The following is a 19306-nucleotide window of genomic DNA, read 5'->3' as shown; positions in this document are numbered from 1 at the left end:
TGTTGTTCATTCGTTCAGTCGTGTCCGACTCTTCGTGACCCCATGGACCAGAGCACCCCAAGATGAGCAGAAAGGGCAAATCTGGTCCCTTTGCCGTGTATCCAGGTGATGAGGCTTGAAACGGCAATCGGTTTTGTATTGAGGGTGGATCACAAACTTCCTAAAAAAGAGAACCAGGGTCCCTTTTTCTTTTGTGCTCTCTCATGGAGAAACGGCCCCTAAAAAACCAGGCTGCAAAAAATTCTGGAGAGTTATGCTTCCTAATGGAGCTTGTTAGAGCTTCACTTTAACAGCAGCTAAGCTCTCTCCCCACCCAGTCCTTTTTACAGCACTCCCTAAAGGAAAGGTTGAGGGAACCCTGCAACTCCTTGCAGAAGTTTATGAACTACATCTCCCATAATCCCCAGCCAGATCAGGGACGATGGAAGCAACATCTGGAGGGCCGCCAGTTTCCCATCCCTGGACTAAAGGCCCCCTGGGAGCTGAGAACACCAAAGAAAACTCCCTGTTGTGCCTCTGTATGAGTGGCTGCCCAGTTTGTTTGTTTGTTTTTTAAATTAAGACTGATTAAAGCAGGGATGGGGCACCTGTAGTCCACCAGGAGTTGTTGGGACTCCCAATGCCCACCAGCCCCAATGGTCACAGATAGCGAGACTTGTAGTCCCACCAAATCTGGAGAGCTGCAAATTTCCCATCCCCTACCCGAAACGAGGTGGCTGAAAGGGAAAAGCTGCACATGGATTGTTCATGCCTGCAAACACCCAAGATACGTCAGCCTGACAAAGGATGGCGAGGGGCCACTGGCAGCCCGAAAAGATGAATTTGCATTATTAGGAAATTTCGGGAGCGGTTAGTAGGTGATCTTCCATGTATGTTTGGAAAGCCACTGGTGTCTCAGCCTTGTGACGGCCTTTCCCTGGTGGTGTGTTCACCTTAATATCTACCAGAAGCAGATTGTGGATGGTGTTTTGCAATGCTGTTTTTCTAGAAAAAGAGGTGCCAGAACTCTCCATGAACGCCTCCTGCATTCTCTTATAGTGGCAATGGCACCCACCTGAGAGGTGCTGGAATTGAGTTCCAGCTAAAAAAAAGCCCTGATGTTTAGGGTAAAGGTAAAAGGACCCCTGACCATTAGGTCCAGTCGTGTCCGACTCGGGTTGCAGCGCTCATCTTGCGTTACTAGCCGAGGGAGCCAGTGTACAGCTTCTGGGTCATGTGGCCAGTATGACAAAGCTGCTTCTGGCGAACCAGAGCAGCGCACGGAAGCGCCATTTACCTTCCCGCCGGAGCGGTACCTATATCTACTTGCATTTTTGACGTGCTTTCGAACTGCTAGGTGGGCAGGAGCAGGGACCAAGCAACGGGAGCTCACCCCGTCGCGGGGATTTGAACCGCCGACCTTCTGATCAGCAAGCCCTAGGCTCTGTGGTTTAACCCACAGCGTCACCTGCGTCCCTGATGTTTAGGGTGGTTTGCTGCAAAACCAGCAGGCCTGGTTGGAGCTCCCTTCTGGTTATGACAAACGAACCGCAGAGGCTTCCAGGCGGCTAACAGCTTCCCCACGTAGAGTCACCATCCCTCTTGCCAAGGGTGAGGCTGAATTTGTGACATACCTGCCCTCCTGCTCTGGAATGAAAAAGAGCCAGCGGGACCCAGTGGGAGGACGACTTGACTCACCTTGCCCAACCCTGAATCCGTGGGATGGGAACCCAAGGCTGGAGCTGAAAGTGATCACTGATGAAATAGGGCAACGTAATCAAGGAGCAGGGTAAGGAAAGGAAGGACAGCCTTAAGCAGGATTAGAGATGGAAGGAGAAAGCCCTCGACATATCAGGCCACAGCATGGTTCTGCAACAAACCACCCTAAAGTTAACAAACCGCCACTCAGTTAACCCCGCTGTAATGAGTGCCATAATGGCTGGCGTTTCCACACTCTTTGTGTCAACACAAATTACGTGTATGAAGCAGAGGAATTATTTACGCGTCTGCTTTATGGGCCGACTGCACGGGATATTTTCTTCCTGGGTGTTTTCTACAGCTCTTCTGGTGCCAAGCTTATATTGGGGCACGTTGAATTTTTCAGCTTTCGAATTCCACATTTGTGCTAAGAAGTTGTAGCATGACTTGGGAATTCGAAAGGTATTTTGGTTAAGTCAGTGTAATTTAGTTTTGCTTGGTAAACAAAGCGTGGGAGGAAATTGCGTAGAAATAATGGCAAATGATTGCTAAGTGCTTGCATTCGAACCCGTCTCAATTGCTAAAAGGCACTTCCAGGTACTGAGCCTCTGGTGACAGAGGAGCACCCCCAGACTGCAAACCTGCTCCTTCAGGGGCAGTGCAACCCCATCCATGGTACACAGTTGATCAGTTTCTCAGGCACAAGTATGACTCACGGCATCTCCAGGATTCAAGTTCAGCTTGTTTTCCCTTGTCCATTTCACCACTGCGTTCAGGCAGTGGATGAGGGACTGCAAAGCCTCTCCTGATTTCAGATCCTATGGAGAAATAGAGCTGAGTGTCATCAGCATGCTGTTGACATATTGCCCTGAAACTGCCAATGGCCACTCCCAGCTGCTTCATGTTGATATTAAGTAGCATTGGGAATAAGGCCGTCCCCTGCAGCAACCCATAATGTAAAGGTAAAGGACCCTTGGACGGTTAAGTCCAGTCAAAGGTGACTATGGGGTTGCGGCGCTCATCTTGCCTTCAGGCCGAGGGAGCCGGCGTTTGTCCACAGACAGCTTTCCGGGTCATGTGGCCAGCATGACTAAACCGCTTCTGGCACAACGACACCGTGGCGGGGTCCTTTACCTTATCATATGCAACATCTTCTGAAGAGCACGCAGACATGCCAAAAGCTGATGCCCAGGGAGTTCAATCTCCTTTGGCCCAGGTGTGTCAGAGTTTCCTGCACATGGAACTGTTGCATGCGTCCAAACCCTACCCGTCGAACCCTGCTCCCACCAGCTGGTGCAGGGTGAGTTCAATCCTGTTTGGTTCTGGGTGTTCAATCCTGCTTGGTTTTCTCACACCCTCGAATGCCACACCACCAGCTGCATGTGGAGGTGTCGTTCCAAAACACCCAAGCCTTGCCTCTTGGTGAGGGATTCAATTTGCTAGCCTTCCTAGTGGAAGTCGAATACTAGTAGTATCATCAAAAGTGTTGACCCATTGGAATTAATGGACCTAAGTTTGTAATAACATAAGAGCTCTGCTTCCACAGTGGCCAGCCAGATGCCTGCGGAAAACACACAAACAGCACCTGAGCACAAGAACACTCTCCCCTCCTGCCGTTTCCTGGAAATGGTATGAATTCTCTCCATGAATTCGTCCCATCCTTTTGAAGCCATCTAGGTTGGCGGCCATCCCTGCCTCCTGGGGGATCAAGTTCCATATTTTCACTATGTGCTGCATGAAGAAATAGTTCCTTTTTATCCGACCTGAGTTACCCAATGTTCAGCTAATGTTATGTGAAAGAGAGAATGCCAGTTGCACAACTTTTAGGAAGCCCTCGCCGTATAAATGTTGCCGGCTGTTAAATCAGATTAAGGCAGGCTTAGAGGCCGTTCTGACAGCACACGTAGGAGGGCTATTAAAGGTGACTCTTGGGCTGAACCAGGTGAGTGAGGCATCTGTGCATGTGGGGCATCAGGGTGAGAAAGCCAGAGAGGTACCTTTCACTCTTTCATAACATCAGAACCCATAGGCATCCAGCAAGGCTGGATTCAGGATACACAAAAGGAAGGACTTCTTTACACAGAGCATGGCTAAACTATGGAACTCGCTGCCACAAGGTTTAGTGATGGCCGTCAACTGGGGTGGTTTTCAGAAGGGAGTAGAGAATGCAGTTGGAGGCAGCAATGCTTCTGAATACCAGTTGCTAAGAAACTGCAGGAGAGGAAAACGCTCTTGTGCTTGGGCAGTTTTGCCCTCCCCCCATGTATTTTTTGAGGCCCCCCCCGGGTCCCTTCAATGTTCAAAGAGTGTGCGTTTCTTCCCCCTGACTCCTTGAGATGCCTTGTGTGCAACTTTGTTGTGTTGGGCCCCCTCCATCAACTAGATAAGACGGCACCTCTGATAGCGCTTGGACCATTGAAGTCATAGAATTGTAACGTTGGAAGGGACCCCCAAGGGTCATCTCGCCCAACCCCATGCAATGCAGGGTTCAAAAGACCAGAAAGGAGATTCTGACCAAACATCAGGAAGGACCTTCTGGTGATAAGAGCTGTTTGACAGCGGAACAAACTCACTTGGAAGGTGGTGGACTCGCCTTCATTGGAGGTATCTTAGCAGAGGTTTAGTGGCCATTTATCAGGGATTCTTCAGCCGTGGTTTCTGCGTTGCTGAGGGTTGGACTAGATGACTCTGGGGGTCCCTTACAACTCTACAACTCTAGGATACTACTATCCATGTTCCACTGCCTGTGGTGAGTTTTTGTCCACATTATAGGAAGAAGTGATGAACAAAGTCTGACTTCGGCGATCCCTCGTGTCCGAGTAAGATTGTCTTCCATAAACATGGTTTTAACAGTGAGTCCATAAGTGACTGTAGAGGCCAATTCTGGATCCACACATCCTTCCATAGTGGGAACATAGGTTTCCGGGTGGGAGTTTATCACGGGGAGGGTTTGTCAAACGTACCTTCCTATTAGCACGTTTCTGCCTTTCATCCTGAGTTCGAGCATCTTCAAAGCCCATGACACCTTTGGTCAAGGCTGTTCTCCAATTGGAGCGCTCGCAGGCCAGTGTATCCCAGTTGTCAGTGTTCACACTATTATTATTTTTTAGATTTGCCTTGGGAGAGTCTTCAAACCTGTTTTGTTGACCACCGGCATTACGCTTTCCATTTTTAAGTTGGGAATAGAGTAGTTGTTTTGGAAGACGATAATCAGGCAATCTGCACAACATGACCAGTCCAACGAAGTTGATGTTGAAGAATCATTGCTTCGGCACTGGCGATCTTTGCTTCTTTCAGTACACAGGCATTAGTTCGCCTGTCTTCCCAGGTGATGTGTACAATTTTTCAGGGACACGCGGCTATGCCTCTGGGTATCCTGCAGGTGGTAGCATTTCACCACCTACCTGAGACTTAGTCGGTTTTTCAGATTGCAATTCAGTATGTCAGTGAGAGACACTGCTCTGTGGACCAGGTTCAGTCTGGCATCTCTGGGCAAGACCCTCGCTTGAAACCACAGAGTTATGGCTGGTCAGTGGAGACAATACTGAGTAGGGCATCGGGCCCAACCCGCTGCAATGCAGGTATCGGAGCTAAAGGATCCCGGATAGATGGCCATCCAATGTCTGTTTCAAAACCTCCAATGGAAGCCCGTTCTGCTGTCAAGCAGCTCCTTCACTGGAGGTTTTTTAAACAGAAGCGTGTCAGGAATTATTTGCCTGCGACACCTGAAATGCAGGGGGTTGAGCTAGACTAGGCATGGGCAGACTCTGCCCTCCAGATGTTTTTTGGCTTACAACTCCTATGATCCCTAGCTAGCAGGACCCAGTGGTCAGGGATGATGGGAATTGTAGTCCCAAAACATCTGGAGGGCCGAATTTGCCTATTCCTGAGCTACACAACCCTTGGGGTCTTTTTCAACTTGACAGTTCTATGATTTTTTTATTCTATGTACACCCCCCCCCCAAAAAAAAATCTCGAGCATAGCAAAAATATGAATCCATCGGAAACGGGTCTGCTGGTTCAGGCCAGTGTTTTGAGCAAGGTCATGGAAGATGATTCATTTGGTTTGCATTGGAGCCAGAGTCCTCTCTTATCTCTCTCCGCTGCCCTCCCCCTCTTGTCAAGTCTTTCCTTAAAGAGCTAATTTATCCGGGGCGAGCAAATGTGTGGAACATCTCAGCTGTACACTGCACCAGGGAGACTTCTTCTCTCGGAAATAATGGTTGGGGAAATTGCATGTAATTGAAAAGCCTTAATGACATTAGTGTAATGAGGAGGACCAGTGGCTCAAGAAGATAAAAAGCCCTGGCTTGGCTGCTTGGCTGTCCTCATTCCAGGCCTCCTCCTCGCCTGGGAAAGGGAGAGGACGGAGGTTTAGGGGCGCACAGAAAGAATACAGAAAGGCAGTTTGGTGTAGTGGTTGGGATGTTGAATGAAGAAGCCTGGGAGACCTGGGTTCTTATCCTGACTTGGCCTTTATAAAGCACATTGGTTGACCGTGGGCCAGTGTCTCCACCTATCAGGGATGTTGTGTGGGTAAACAGGGGCTCGGGATGAGGAGAAGCATGAATACCACCTTGAGGGCAAAGTGAGATAAATGTAATAAAATAAATGAAGAGGGTTTGAGTGAAACAAACTAGGCACCCACAACTTACCTCTCAAAGTTGGGATGGGTGGGGGAAGGAGGATCTGGAGGAAGGACTGGTCTGTTTTGTTGGGTCCAAAGCAGGATCAGAACCCAGAATTCCCTAGGAGAAGGCCACCTTACTGTTGTAATATAGGTATATATAAAAAGATAAAATCTGAGATGTCACCAACAACCCAACATACTTGTCCAATATCCACCTTCCCAATGGAATTTTTCTTAGCTCATTCAATGCTTTTATTTTTTTCATGTTGCCTGCCATATTCATCTGTCTCACATGTGATTTTATGTACCATAATGTGTTCTAATATTAGTCTAGTGCATATCTTTTTTATAATCCATTACTGTCACTAGAAATTGAATTGTTATTTCTACTGGGTAACATCTATTATTCCTCGCATGGTTACAGGCCCCATTGACTTTACTTTTTTTTTTATAATATTTGAGAGGGGCCACTCCAGGGTGTTTCTGAACATTCCGTGACATCACAGAAGCTCAGCCAATGGCTGGGCAGAGGAGATAGGCATGAGACAGGCAATCCACAGAAAACAAACCCTTCTCATGTAAGACTCGGTGATAACAAAACAGAACTATCAGTCCCACTTGGACCCAAAATGTCCTACTCACTGAATCTTCCCCCAAAGGATTTGACAGTAAGTGGCCTTCTCTGGCCTTTCCTGGAGATGTCTTTTTCTTCGCCTCTGCCCTCTCTCTGTTGGGATTGCCTCCTTAAGTGGTGAATTGCTGCTCTAGTTTTCAGGAGGCTGTTTTTCACTTTAAGGTGGAGCGGAATATCTGCCTGAGTTAAAAAATCTATAGCTCCCAGCACTGCTAAAAAATTCATAAGGCTTAATAAAACTCTGTGTTATTGCAGCAAAGGGGCTGGGGGTGGGTGGGGGTGGGTGGAGAAGGGAGAGGCAGGAACAGTCCAGCTTCTCTGCTTGATGTCTTGGGCAACCCGCCACTGTTTTGAAAAGATGACATTTTGGTGCCTCCAACTTACAATTTGAGGAAGAGGAGAAATAACTCTCTTCTCTCTCGTAGGATGGTTAGAAGAGCAGGCTGGAACTGGCCAATGGCTCCTCTGCTTGGGCATCCTGTGGGAAACCAGCAAGCAGGATTCAAGCTCGAGAGCCCTCTCCCCTCGTGTGGTTTCCGGCAACTGTTATTCAGAAGCATTGCTGCCTCCAAAAGTGGAGGCAGAGCGTAGTCGGCCATTGTGGCTTTTAGCTATCAGGAGCAGCCCTCTCTTCCATGAATTCGTCTAAATCCTCTTCCATGAATTCATCTAATCCTCTTAGTTGGTTTCCGCCACTGCCTCATGTGGCAGGGAGTTCCATAGGTTCACTAGGTGCCGTGCGAAGAGGGACTTTCTTTTACCTGTCCCGAATCTTCCAACGCCCATCAAACTTCCATTTCATCGTAGGAACAAAGGATAGCTGTGGTACATCTAGCACGGATCAGCAGGACCTCTGCAGCGTTTCTGGCACCGAGACCTTCCAATTGGGACATTCTAGCCAGAGGGGAACATTTTGCTAGCATTTCCACAGGGGGAGGACAAGTCAAGGAAGAAATCCGATTGCTGGATTGAGGTGGCTCACCCATGTTTTCAGCAGGGCCAGGAAATGTGGACACATGCCCTGCATATAGAAGTGCCCAGGTTTTCGATAGGAATGTAGAGATCTGCCTTATACGGAGTCAGACCGTTGGGTCCATCTAGCTCTCTACTCCCTACACTGACTGGCAGGCACGAGTTCACTCCCAGCCCCATCTGGAAGATGCTCTGCCAGCGGAGACCCAGTCTTTCATCTCCCTCTTTCCTTCCCTTTCTCCGCTTCAGAGACTCCAGGAAGTTCCTTGCGGGAAGGGTTCTGCCAGGCGCCCAGAGGCCTTGTCGAACAGCAGAAAGCATCATGAGCGCCACAAGCTGGCTGCATCTGTTGCCTTGGAAACTGCCGCACATGTGGCCACCTGTCCCAGTTTGCGCGCTACAGTCAGTCACCCTTGGTGCAGAAGATTAAACTAAACACAACAAAACACCCAGGGCCTTCTGTGTATGTGGGTGTGTAGGAAGGAAGTGGGTGGGAGCAAGGAGAGTCAAGGCTCCTGCAAGAATTAAGTCGGACTCACACACGCACACACCCACACGCACACACCCATACCCACACACACACACCTGTGCTGATCCAGCCAGTTTGGGAGCTGGCAGGACCCTAAACTAAGTTTAAATCCAGGCTGAAGCTACTGCTGCACCTGTTGAATTCATTCACTCTTCCAATAGCCCAGGTATGGGAGGGTAATTGGCCCTCTAGATTTTGGTGAACTCCCATTATCCTTGTCCATTGGCCAGACTGGCTGAGGCTGATGGGAGCTGTAGTTTGGCAAATACCTGGAGTCCCAAAGGTTTGCCTGTAACACATGAAACAGCCTGATGAAATGCCAATGTTATTTGTTCGGCAGGTCCTTAGAGGTCCTCCATCCCAGCCCCCTTCCTTCTCAGTGCAGGAACCTAGCTACTCCAGCATCCATGACAGACGACCGCGTCCAACTTCCGCTTGGTCCAACTAGCACATCAGTGTCTACGATGCCTGAGACCATTCCCCAAGGATTTCAGACATGATTCTTTCACAGCCCCACCTGGAGATGCCAGAATTTGAACCTGGGACTGGTTGCAATGCCTGTGCTCCACCGCTGAGCAATGAGTGTTCCCTTTAAAGTGTGTGTGTGTGTGTGTGTAGCAACGGGAGAGAAGTTGACAGGGAAGGGCCATCACTCAGTAGTGGAGCATTTGATTTTCATGCAGAAGGGTCCAGGTTCAACCCCCAGGATCTTCAGGTATGCCTGGTAATATCCCCTGCATGAATCCTTGGAGAACCACTGCCAGTAAGTGCCAATGATAACAGGGTTGATGGACCAATGCTCTGATTTCATATAAAGCAGCTTCCTGTATCCCTGTGTCTTAAGAATAGGGTCATAGCTTAGTGGCAGAGCACCGGCTTTGCATGCAGATGGTCCCAGGTTCAATCCCCGGCATCTCCCGGTAGGACTGGGTCAAAGACTTCTGTCTGAAATCCTGGACAGCTTCTGCCAGTCAGTACTGAGCCCAATGGGCCAGTGGTTCCAATTTCTTATAAGGCAGCTTCTTGTGTTCCTAAAACAGATCCATCCACTTCCACGCGAGTAAAGGTGAGCCCTAAAAAACAGTGCTTTGCACCATCATAGACTTGTAGAGTCAGAAGGGACCCCAAGAGTCATCTAGTCCAACCCCGTGCAAAGCAGAAACCAAGAATACCCGACCAATGGCCATCCAAGTGTTTAAAAAACATTTGGAACTCAGCTTTTACCTGCCTTTCTTTGCGGTTTCCTCTCTCATCATCCTAGAAGCAGGCTAAAAGTTTTGGTAATACGGAAATGTATTTAGACACAATCAATGAGCTGATTAATTGATGAAAAAATAGATGATTAATCAAAAAGCAGGTGCCTTCCAACCCAGCCCTAATTTTGCAATCCTTTGTGCAGCGAGGTGGTTGCCGCCCACAGATCTATCGGAGGGAGATTCCCTGGTAGTTAATCAGCTGGCGTTGTCGATAACTTGCAGAGATGAATGAACCAGTGGAGGAAATCATTGAGTTGGCAGTTTTTTTTGTTTTGCAAAGAAATGGACTTAAAAAGGAACACCAGCAAGGCAGAACAGTTCCTCCAGTTTCGAGAGCCGCGGGCCTCTTTGTACCTTGCAAAAAGACCCACTGCTATTTCTGCTGCAGGGTTCCTGTCTCCTGCATCCTAAAGTCACCCAATCTCTCTGGAGAAGGCATGCAGGAAACGAGCTGTCCCGTATCCTTCAAAGCTACACATTTAGGAGCACTGAAAATGCAAGGTTCCAAGAGAACAGAGTGCAGTGAAACTTCCAAGTAAACCCCGCACAAATCCGGAGTGGAGTCCCTAAGATGGTTGGATGGTAGCTTGTACGCCTCCTTCCAGCCACTCCTGCAGCTAAGCTGCTGCCAAATATTTATTTATTTACTGCATTTATATACCCCATTTATCTTCCAAGGATCTCAAGGTGGTGTACATGGTTCTCTCTCTCTCTCTCCCCCCCCCCCCATTTCATCCTCGCAACAACCCTGTGAGGTAGGTTAGGCTAAGAGATGGTGACTGGCCCAAGGTCACCCAGTGAGCTTCATGGCTGAGTGGGGATTCGAACCCTGGTCTCCCAGGTCATAGCCCAACACTCTAACCGTTATGCCACACTGTCTCATCAACATATTGCTCTGCTTTCCATTGGAGCACATCAGCGAGGCTTAGAGGGGAGTTTGAGCATCTGTGAGTTACCAGTTACTGCAGCCACAGCACGCGCTGTGATTGTCCCGTGGTTTGACTTCACCCTTGGAGGCACACTCCATTGTCTCCTGTGTGTGTGTGCTCACTGACATGTGCATATATATCTGCCAGATCTCAAATGTACGTTCAGGCTCATTTCCAGTGCCCTTTCCCTCTCAAAAGCATGTTTTGCAGGTGGGAATACGGATGGCAATGAATGAGATCCTCTCCTCTCTTTTTTTTTTGCCTTGGCTTGTCCAGCCTCTCCACTTCAATCTGCTATAAATTGCTCTACTCTCTGCCAAATGTGTGACAGCAAAGAGAGATCCCCCTCCTGGCTCGGTGCCGGCCTCGTGGATATAATCTTAGCTGCCAATCCAAGCGCGCCAAGGCGAGGGAAACATGTCACTGGCAAGAGCATAAAAGGAGCCCTGAAGCTGCATCAGGCCAGGGACCCATCTATCCCGGCACCCTTGTCTCATAGCAGTCAGCCAGATGCTCCGATGAGAAGCCCACAAGCAGGACCCGAGTGTGAGAGCTGCTCTCCACTCCTGCAATCCCCAGCATCTGGAATTCAGAAGCATTACTGCTTCTGAACATGGAGGAAGAGCATAGTCATGTGCCATGGGAAGAGGGTGAAATATGGTGTTAAGGTGGGCAGAACGAGTATCGTGAGACTGGTATGGAGGGTTGAAATATTGAAGTGCCCAGGAGTCTTAAAAAATAAAAAAGGGGGAGTCTGTTCATTGGGTCCAGGCAGTAAGCATGTAGGCAGGAAAATGAGCATCTGTAAGCATGTGCAAAGTGCCTTTCTCTCACTACCGAATAATTGCAGCCATTGGAGGAAAGGTTCTTAAGTTAGCAGACTAGGATCGCCAGCTAGGCTTCAACCAGGAAAACTGCGGGCTTCAAATGATGTAGGGTTCCAACTCTCGCCAGCCCCAGCAAGCATGGCCAGTGGTCAGAGATGACTTAAAATGGTGTTAATATTGGGTCATTAAATTATAATCTCTTCCATCTTCTATCACAATTTATCCAGTGGTGACAGGTGAGCAATGGGAAGAGTGGGCAGAAGGCAGGGAGCCCAAACATTAGTTGAAGCCAGATAGGTGGAGCTAGAGCCAACATCAAGCAGGGGTGGCTTGTTCTAGGTTTGTCCTCCTCCTCCCTGCTGAGTTCTACAAGGGATAGCATTGAGATTACGTAGGAAGAAATCTGGCCATGCTATCAGCAGTCATGCAGTCTGCAGCGTGATGACAGCCTTACATTTTTATGTCTATAGGGAGATATAGACACAGTGGTGGCTGGTACCTTTTCAGACTGGTAGGGCGGAAGGCAGAAAGGCCAACAGGAGATGGAGCCAGAGCCAATGACAAGCAGAGCCAACTCCTCCTAGTTATGATTCCATCCTCCCCTCTGCTGAGTTCTACAAGGACCAACACTGAGGCTAAGGAGGAGGAAGCTGACAGGCAGGGCCACCCCACCTGTAAGAAGGCAGGCAGGTGGGAGCTGGATGAGGGCTGACTGAGATTGGTGGGGCAGCACCCCGCTTGCCCCCGAAGATCAGCCTCCCCTGATTTTATTCCTGTGTTCAAATGCAGTGGCTGATATCCAATATTCAGACATCTCCAGAGGAGGTCCACTGCGTCCAATGTTGCTCATGAGGAAATGCCTCCGTTGGGGTTTCGTCAGACCAAGAAACGCAGGAGAAGCATTTAAGTAACACTAGTTACTTAAACCCATTGCTTTCATTGGACATACTCTGAGGTTGACTAACATTGTCTGCCACACTTTCTCTTTTATTGGGATTTTATATGATCCATATACATCAACAGTTCAGGGTGTGGAGAACGTACCATTTTTCTGAGGATCCTGATTTTGACATTGTCTCTTCTGGTCGAAGGTTGCGTAGCAAGCCTAGAAGGTACTGGGGGTGACTTTTTTTGTCACACCGCCCCCAGGACCTGGGGCGGCGCCTGTACAGCACCCGGCACGGAGTGCGCATGAGTGGAATTCTGCGCATGCGCACTCCGTACGGTGTGGCTCTGCCCAGCCGAGCACTGAAAAAAGCCCTTAAAAAGGAAAAAAAAGGAAAGGAAAGCAGCCGCGTGACACCCCTCCTCGCTGGCCCGCCCCTCAGCTCTGCGCCGCAGCAGCCGAGTCCTAAAAAAGCCATTTAAAAAGAAAAAAGGGAAAGCAGGCACCGGCGGCTGGCCAAGCAAGCAAGCCAGCCGCCGCCACACGCCAAGCAATGTTTAGGCTTGGCTTTGCCTTGCACCGATCAAAGGGGCAGGGCCCTGTCACGAGTGTCACCCCCCCCCCCCGGGTGGTACCCACCCCCTTGCTCCACCCCTGTTGCTTCCAACTAAGTCCTGCTTTATTTGAACATTGCTTTATTTGATATAAGTTGGCTATTTTAAAGTTACAATATTGTGACATTTTCGTATGGGATCAGATTGTTATTACATGTGTGATTTTGGCTGTCTGTTGTCTCTTCAGCTTGCAAAACACCTTGTGTATACAGTAGTAATATAGAAAGATGGTATACAAATTAAAAATGAAATGAATGAGCACTACATACTCCTTTTGATGTGGTGTGTGTTATGAATCGTCCCGGGGGAGCAAGTTGTTAGACTGACCCCCAGGTAGGGACGAAGCGTGCGTGCTCTCCTGGCTACTTGAGTCCAGGGGCACATAAGTAATATGTGATTGTTCCCCAGCTTGAAGAACAACACACACAAGCCATTAAGGCTATAAACTATTGCAGATAAAATGCAGAGTATGTCTCTGCAAGCCAGCTCATGATTTCAGAGCTGTGCATAAAAGCGTCCAGCATCTCTCGAGCCAGAACCGAAAGTAAAGTACAACAGTACAGTACAAACATCATCACATGTGTGAGAAAGCTGGTATGGCTGGTAGCTTTCCCACAGGATAAAAACAGACACAATCATGCTGGCCTCGCTGCTGCAGCGTTTGCAGCTCAGCTTGTAATAATATCACAACATCGTGTGTGTGTGTGTGTGTGTGTGTGTGTGAGAGAGAGAGAGAGAGAGAGAGAGAGAAGCTCATCAGGAGACCAAAGGTTCCTGGTTCAGCCTGTCAGCCTGGTTCAAACACTACTGAGCTAGATGGGCCAGTGGTTTGACCTAATATAAGGCACTTCGCTGTGCGATCGATCAACCCTTTCTTCAGAACCATGAGGACTAGAAACTTAGGCTATTTTTTTGGATAAGACCATAACTCATTGGCAGAGTACGTGCATTACAGACAGAAGGTCCCAGGTTTAATCCCCATTGGCATCTTGAGGTAGGGCTGCAAATGCCTCTGAAACACTGAAGGGCTGCTGCCGGCGAGTGTAGGAAATATCAAACTAGATGTGGACTGTGGCTGTGACTCAGTATAAGACAGCTTTGTACCTCCATGTAGGATCTTCTCCATATTCCAGACGGGCCACCTAAACTGGAATTATTACTATGTAATGATAATCTTTATGGAAGCCGTTTGAGAGGGGAGCCTAATCTGTTTTTATGAGGTGACTTTTGAAACTTTCAGTGCTGGGCGATTGGGACAGGCGAGGAATATTAAGAGGCAGGGCGGGGTGTGTATGTGAGTGAGTGAGTGTGGGAGAGAGAAATCTGCAATCTAGTGGCTGCTTCTCCCCGTTAATTGGACACCTAATCCCTGTAGGGTTGAGACAGCAGCGTGGTTTCCTGGGATGGGAATGAGGAAGGACGTCCAATTAGTAGAGTTTCATGCAATTGAGGCTGGATTGCAAAGCAGGTGATTCAGGGAAAGGGGGGGGGGTTGAAATGTATGACAGGTGAGACCCGGCCAATTCCCTTCTCCCTGGCTAATTTGTGGGCCAAATTACCTGCGAGGGTTTCCTCCCTGCCCCCCCATCATTGTCGGTTGCCCACTTCCCTTTGGAGACGATGAGTTTGGGATTATCAGAGCCTTTGCATACATCAGCTCCGAACTGTCATGCAAATTGTTAAGTGCTGCTTTGTTCAGCCTCATGGAGCTTCTGGTAAACAAAGCCCCCCAGATGCGCTCTGGATTTAAGTGCAGGGAGAGAAAGTCAGGCAGGCTGTCATTCCTCGCCTGTCCTTGAAAAATAAAGGCAGGGGGGATTGTCGAGCTGGAGGAAAAGTTGCAGGAAAGGGAGACGGAAACGACCAAGGAGCTGGAGAGAATCCCCTGTGTGGGGGTATATAGTTATGACTCCTTGGCTTTTAAAGGATTTTTTTTTGGGGGGGGGGTTGCTGTGAAGAAGGGGCACAATAAGATTATGCAGCAGATCAAATGAGGGGTTGTTGTTTTCCTCCTCCTTCTCTTATAATACTAGAAACTTGGGGGAATGTATAAGAACATAAGTGAAGGGATAGCTAAAACAAGACGGTCAAAACCAACTACTTATGACTGCCAGAAAGGCACACCCAGAGAAAGTTGGATCTCCACCCAAGAGAGCACAAAGGAGCTGTTTTTCCTTATGGAACATTCTCCTGAGCAAATGTAACTTTTACTAAGTTTAAGTCTGCCATCTGGGATCCAATTGTGAACAGACGGTTTCTCGTGAGTAAACGTTTTATGCTTTTATAGAAGACTGTGTAGTGTCTTATTTTGAGAGGGATTAATGGGGAAAATACCAGGACATTTATTACAGAGGTTTTAACAAACCCGAGCAAGCTATCTGCTGTGTGTGTGTTTAAAAGGGGGAATGAGAACTCTTCTAATTTCTGGGACTTGTAAACACAAGTTGGAATAGGATATCTTAAACAATATATCCTCTCCTGCATCCCAAAACATTCCCACAGTCTTCCCCCTTGAGACTTTGGTGAGCCACAGGCACTTAAAACCCATGGACCATGGGTAGGCAAACTAAGGGTGCCGGATCCAGACCAATCGCCTTCTAAATCCAGCACAGGGACGGTCCGGGAATCAGCGTTTTTTTAAATGGGTAGAATGTGTGCTTTTATTTAAAATGCATCTCTGGGTTATTTGTGGGGCATAGGAATTTGCTCATCCCCCCCTTCAAACTATAGTCTGGCCCCCCACAAGGTCTGAGGGACAGTGGACCAGCCCCCTGCTGAAAAAGTTTGCTGACCCCTGCCATGGACTTTCAGCTGGTCGTCTGTAGCCAGTCCAGTCCCAATGAGGAACTGACATATGTTCCCCTTGAAGCTGAATCACCTCTCCATACTCTGGGTGCTCAATCACAGTACCATTGCAGGCAAATTTCTCCTTGAAGGCCTTCACCAGTTTCTTTTTTATCATAATCATTGGCGGTGCCCTGTGGTGAGGGTTTTTCTTCTGTTTCTCTGCTGGATCCTTATATGGATGTAGTTCTCAGTCCCAGCAGGATGTAGTCCTCAGTTCCAGCAGGAAGTAAGTCATCACCCTTACTTGCATCAGCAAAGGGGTCTTGTTCTAAGTTTTTTAACCTCCCTTATGCATCACTCTCCCCCCAAACAACACCACCACCGCTGTGGTCAAGCGGCTCCTCCCCATTTACCCCGTTCTCCCCATTCTCTATAATTACATTTTAAGCCTGTCTATTGGGAGTGCTTTAGGTGTGATTCCTGCATTGCATGGTGATGCTTAGTGTCCCTTCATACTCCCTGGTTCTAGCCGGATGCTGTATATTCCCTGAGACTTATTTACCTGACAGTGTTTGGGAAAAGACCAGCGAAAAAAATTGGGACTGGCGTAGCAATTTCCAGCCCTGGTGCCCATTTTCTCTTTGTAAAGGCCACGTACGCTGGAGCCTAGAAGCGAAGAGGCTTGGGAATTAACTCGTTTATTCTTTACCCGGCTTTCCGAACACCGAGGGTTGCGGTGCCCATTGTGCTTTATTAGTTTAATATATGTTGAGGGCTTCAAATGGATGCCGGGGAGCAGGTGGAACAGATGAAATGTGACTAAGTTCCAGGATGATTGATAATGAGCAGGGCCTGGAAAATCAATGGTGTTAATTCCTGGCCTGTCGGTGGGAGAGAAAATTAATGAGAAAATCTGTCTAACTTAATGGTATTTACACATTTTACCGAGGGTGATAAAATTGTCTCCAGGTGCACCATGGCATTGCAATTACGGTGTTCTGACTGGTCCAGAGGCATGTGCGCATGTGCGTGCACACATACAAAAGCTGTGCGAGAGAGGACGTTTCGCCAGCGCCATGGCGACACCAGCCAACCCTGTAAACCTGAAGCAAAAACATGTCATCATAGCAGCATGAGCAGGAGTGGTACAGTGGATAGGATTTTGGACTAGGGAGGGCTCTGGATCTCTGGCATCTTCAGGTAGGGCTGGGAATGCCCCCTGCCCGAAACTCTGGAGTGCTGCTGCCAGTCAGTGCGGAGCATACTGAGCTAGACGGAGCAATGGGCCTGGCTCAGCAGAAGGCAGCTTCCTGCCTTCTCATTGTCTTCAGGGTAGGGTGGTTGTTCAGTGGTGGAGCACCTGCTTGGCATGCCGAAGGTCCCAGGTTGAACCTCTCCAGGTAGGGCTGAGAGAGACTCCATGTCTGAAAACCTGGAGAGCCGTTGCCAGTCTGATCTGATTTAATAATAACACACATTTCCTACGTTCCTAAGGATGTCAGACCAAATAACTGCTTCCCACTAGTTGTCTGAGTGGTGGCAGTTCCCCTTTTTATGTGTTTCTCCCTCGGCCTCTCTTTCTCTCTCTGCTGGTTCATTTTGCAGGTGGCTGAGACTAGGGGCATAACGTGGGTTGCTGGTGCCCAGCCTGGGGCGGGACAGGTTTTGTGCGCCCCCCTCTGGTGGACTGGGCAGTGGTCCGTTCCTTTGCTGGCCTACGTCTAATCAAGGAAGTGTCTCCTTGCAAACTAGCTCCAGCCTAGGAACAGAGATAAGGCAGAGAAACGTGAAGCCGGGAGCATCCCTGTTTTGCCTCGACCTCCTGTCCTTGCAGTGAGGTGCTCTCCACTGTGGCTCCGGCAGCCCTTCCCCCATCTTCCTCTTCCTCCCTCCCTCCTTGGTGGGTGGCGGCAGAGCCCTCCCCCTCCTTCCCTCTCAGCCAGCCCAGGAGTGGGGCGCATGGGGCATCTCTTTGCCAGCCACAAGGAGAAGGAGGCACTGTCATCACCGCCTCAGCCCCAAAGTCCCAACTTGGGCACAGTTTGCCTCCCTGCAGCTCCTGCCTCAATAAGGGAGCCTGTCGTGGGGGTGCCTGGTTGCGCCCCCTCAGAAATTTGTGCCCGGGGCCACGCCCCCCATGCTATGCCACTGACTAAGAACATTCTAAAGGAAGATGGCGAACCTCTGAACTTTCCTGGAGCCTTTGGCCCTCCAGATGTTGTTTGCCCCCAACTCCCGTCCTCATCCCTGACCATTGGCCATGCTTACTGGGGCTGATGGGAGCTGGAGGGATGTGGGTTCGACAGCCCTTTGCTTAACTATGTCCTACTGGAGGTCCTGTCCACAGTCCCTATGAAGGTTAGCATTGCTTCCGAAGCTAATCCACTAAGAACAGACACATGGTTGCTTAACAACCTGATTAACAGGTTCATTTTTAATGGGTCTACTTTGAGCATAACTTATTTGAATACACCTCACAGTCCTCAAGGTGCTGCAGGTCTCTTGTCTTCAAAGTGCTACAAGACCCTTTGTTGCTTTTCCGCAAGAGGCTTCATAGGGCAACTCCCTCTGGGAAAGGGTTTCAAAGTCAGGTGTCCTCGGTCCTTGTGTGTCTGGTCGCCATCCAGACATTGGCAGGATAATGGTTGTACTCTGAGCAAAACAGACCCATTAAAATTCCACTCGGGTGCTTTGCCTGACCATCTGCCAAGCCAGAGGCTGGCACCAATTTGAGTATTTACTGTGGTGTGTTCCTAATAAACCAAAGTGTACTTTCATTTACCTCCTCTACAGCAATCAAGGAGCCGTGGCTGCAGTAAATCGTTTCATTTCCAAACTCACGTGCTCTCCTGCCCCGCCACTGTGCCTGCCAAGGTGGAGAGACAAAATGTTCCATAGTCTCCACAGAAGGAAAATAACCCACATTTTGTACCTTTCCCCATGTCGTTAATGACTGACACGGAAAATTGCAAGGGGACATTCCCAATAAAACCAGAACAGGGCAGCGGGGGAAGAAAGACAGACAGACAGACAGACAGACAGAGAGAGAGAGAGAGAGAGAGAGAGCTGCAAGATTACCACCATAGAATTAGGGATGTAGGAGGGCAAGGATTTCCATTCTGACCTGTATTCATCGCAATTCCCATTTCCGTTCCGCTGCAGTTTGGTTTGCACCAAACACTACATTATTTGTCTCACTCCCTACTATTTACGTTACGGAGCTTGACATAACTGTTTACATAAATTACACCACTTACATTTATTTCAGTGTAAAGGAAATGCCAAAAGCATGTTTTTCAAAAAGCCATCAATTACGTATCATTTGTGGACTTTGTGAAACCAGCAACGATGATGCGAATGGATACTGGCCATAGTCCCTTGACCAAAGGCAAATGAACTGCAGCAATTTCTTCTTCCTTGTCTGCCAGAATCCTCTGACATCCCTACATACAGGAGAGGACTATCCTCTCTCATTGACACCACAAAGTTAACAAGAGGTCTATGAGTTGCTGAACTGTTTTGCCATTCCCGAGATGTTATCAATAAGCATTCTCCAGCCTTTCTT

General features: G+C 48.7%; 1 pseudogene; it reads right to left on the bottom strand.

The window, feature by feature from the left end:
- Positions 1-5938: 5938 nt before the first annotated feature.
- LOC117050930 lies at positions 5939-16819 on the bottom strand (annotated as a pseudogene).
- Between the last annotated feature and the right edge of the window lie 2487 nt (positions 16820-19306).

The sequence above is a fragment of the Lacerta agilis genome, chromosome 8, assembly GCF_009819535.1.
Source record: "Lacerta agilis isolate rLacAgi1 chromosome 8, rLacAgi1.pri, whole genome shotgun sequence".
Lineage (NCBI taxonomy): Eukaryota > Metazoa > Chordata > Lepidosauria > Squamata > Lacertidae > Lacerta > Lacerta agilis.
The sequence above is the reverse complement of the archived record's forward strand: the minus strand, read 5'-3'. Positions and strand labels throughout refer to the sequence as shown.